The sequence below is a fragment of the Poecilia formosa genome, unplaced genomic scaffold (genome assembly GCF_000485575.1).
Source record: "Poecilia formosa unplaced genomic scaffold, Poecilia_formosa-5.1.2 Scaffold632, whole genome shotgun sequence".
Taxonomy (NCBI): Eukaryota; Metazoa; Chordata; class Actinopteri; order Cyprinodontiformes; family Poeciliidae; genus Poecilia; species Poecilia formosa.
The window spans coordinates 167,594-170,491 of NW_006800571.1; the positions used below are offsets into that span (position 1 = coordinate 167,594).

At 43.9% G+C, this 2,898-nt stretch overlaps 1 protein-coding gene across 1 annotated transcript in view; it reads right to left on the reverse strand.

Moving 5' to 3' along the window:
• Positions 1 to 2,898, reverse strand: part of LOC103130409 (serine/threonine-protein kinase/endoribonuclease IRE1-like) — an 89,488-nt gene that overhangs the window by 22,210 nt on the left and 64,380 nt on the right. The window lies entirely within an intron of this gene.

The window sequence follows — 2,898 nt, forward strand, 5'->3', positions numbered from 1 at the left end:
CGTAGTGATTTGATGACCTAGTCCATACAATAAGATTTAAGCCTTTGTATTCTATTGAATATTATGTATCGTATTATGTCATATCTTCAGGTAAATTTAAAATAGATTTGATATACAGTCAATAAAAATGTGAACATGTACCGTAAAGTGAAAAATTAAGTGAATGTGTTTGGAAAGAGGATCCTTGTGGACTGTTTTTTCCCCCACATATTTTTATTTTAAAAAAGTTTTTACTACATTTTGAAATTTAGCCTGTCATGTTTTTTTGACAACTCCTCCTGTTGTAGAAAAAAAATTAAGTAAACACTACATTTACAGCGAACCCTTGTTTTTCTTAGGGGTTGCGTTCCGAAAATAACCTGTGATATGCGAAATCCATGAAGTAGTTATCTTTATTTTTTACAGTTATTACACAGCATAAATAAATACTCTACATTGAAACCAAATAAAACCTGTTTTCAGATCAGTGGATGTGCATATGCATCAATCGGGCCTTAATGTGATCCGGAGTCATGTCATTAAAGCGTCTCCTCCAACCTGCCCCGCGAGATTCACAGCTGTATCTACGGCAGAGCGATGGATCTCGTCAAGCGAGCCTCCGGTTGGATTTTGCGCTGCCTCTGGCCACAGTATTTTTCCAGCTGGCATTCAAAGTTTCAGTTTTCATCTCCTGAATGGCCAATCTGTATTAAATACCGTAACGTTATAGGCACTCAGGTAGAGAAGAAGTGTGGAGACTGTTTTTACCAATCATACGGTCAATCAGTATGCAGAACACTGTGAAAAAAAAACTGTACAAAAAAATCTGAGAAGCAGCGATACCGTGAAAGGTGAACCGTATTATAGCCAGGGATCACTGTATATGAAATAATTTATAAAAAGCAACTGAGTAATTTGTAGAATGGCTGCATATCTGAGTTTATCTATGTTGGGTTCCTGAGTGTTTTCTTTCTTTTGGGGTTGCTGTTTTCTTTCCATCCTTTAGGGGGCGCCTGGAGGTTATTCCCGGAGGGCATGGACCAGCTGATCTGAACCACCTGCTCTGCATTATCTCATCTGGAGGAGTATAAGAGGAGGAGGCAGCCTACACAGCGGTGCCAGAGTGCTTGCCAGTTTTGGTACTTTAGGCCACCCGTTCTATCCAAGTGATTGCTCTCTTCGAGAATTCCTTGTGACCTTGTTTTGTGTCTCCTTCCTAGAAACTCTCACTGAGACGCCGGTGGATCCTACCCACCGGATGCCTTTAAACTCACCTCATCATTGTGACCAGATCCCCCTGGATCTTCAAGTAGGCTGCCTCCCTCGCTCTCGCCACAGAGAGAACCTGAGCTGATCTTGTCCGCCCTCCAGTGCCGCCCCCCACCGTTCATAAACCCAGCAGCAACCCCCGGCTCCAAGACATTCACCCTGGAACAATCATATTCCCCCGGTCGTGATCATCCCCACCCCAAGTAAGTCTGCTCCAGTTTTTTCCCTGCAATTCATCATTTCCCTCAGCCGGTGAACTCACCACCTTTCTCTCATCCTCTAGTCCCAACCCTGAAGCGCTGATCCTGCCCGGGACCTGATTGCCTGTTGATTATTGTTTTCTTTATAATAAATATCATTTTACTGATTTCCTTTGTGCCGAGGGTATTCTTGCATGTGGGTCAGAAGATTAAAACCCAACATGACAGAACACTCTGGCCAACAATCTGACTCAGCAGAAACCCTCCGGAAGACTATTCAAGAACAAAACATTTTGATTCAAATGCATGATTCTGCCTTGCAAGAATTGGCTAACCACCAATCAGAGACAAACAGCCGCTTAGAAGAGTTGATTACTTTTCTTCACCACCCTTGTCCCCAGGCTTCCGCATCAGCGGCTGCAACGACTCCGGTTCCAGTTTCAACTCCACCCTCAGCACCTCCTGCCCCCTCCGGTTCCGTGAGTACGGCCCAGCCCATGTTTTCCCACCTACGTCCCCTTAACCCTGAAAGATTTTCTGGTGAGAAAAACAAATGCAAGGGATTCCTGTTACAATGCTCAATTCTCTTCAATTACTCACCTGAAAGTTTTCCCCATGACAACGCAAAGATTTAATTCATCATTTCCCAGCTCTCTGGTCAGGCCCTTAGTTGGGCAGAATCTAGATTCTCTTCATCACTAACTTATGATGCACGTTTGACGAATTTATAAAGGAATTCAAGATGATTTTTTTTCTCAAGATGCAGATAAAATGTGCAACTCACGAGACTTATGGCTCCTTAGACAAGGACAACGCACAGTTTCTGAATTCGCAGTCGATTTCAGAATTAAAGCGGCAGCCTCGGGCTGGAACCAATCAGCACTTAAAAGTGCGTACTTCCACGCCCTGAACGAACAAATAAAAGATGAACTGGCTACATTAGATGAGCCAGCCACTTTGGATGAATTCATAAATCTTACCATCCGTTTAGATAACTGAATTCGTGCCAGAGAGAGAGGCGAAGAAGAGATCCACCAATTAGAACGTTCTCTCCGTTTCACTTCACAAGCCCCCCTTCTTTCTCAATCTCGGCAAAATAACTTGCCGGAACCCGAACCCATGCAGATCGGGCATGCCCGACTAACACCAGAAGAAAGGCAAAGGAGGCTTAAGTCAAGACTCTGTCTGTATTGTGGAGAGTCAGGGCATTACATCTCAAACTGCGAGCTGCGTTTAAAAGCTCAGGTCTGTCAGTAGATGCTGGCATACTGGCGAACCATCTCAGAAAGAATGAAACCCCTCGTATTCTCCTCCCAGCTACTCTATTCAATAAGGATCAGTCAATTTCACTCTCAGCTATGTTAGATTCGGGTTGTGAGCAAAGTCTAATTGACTCCCAGTTTGTTCAACAGATGGGCATTGAGACCATCCCGCTCTCAACCCCATTACG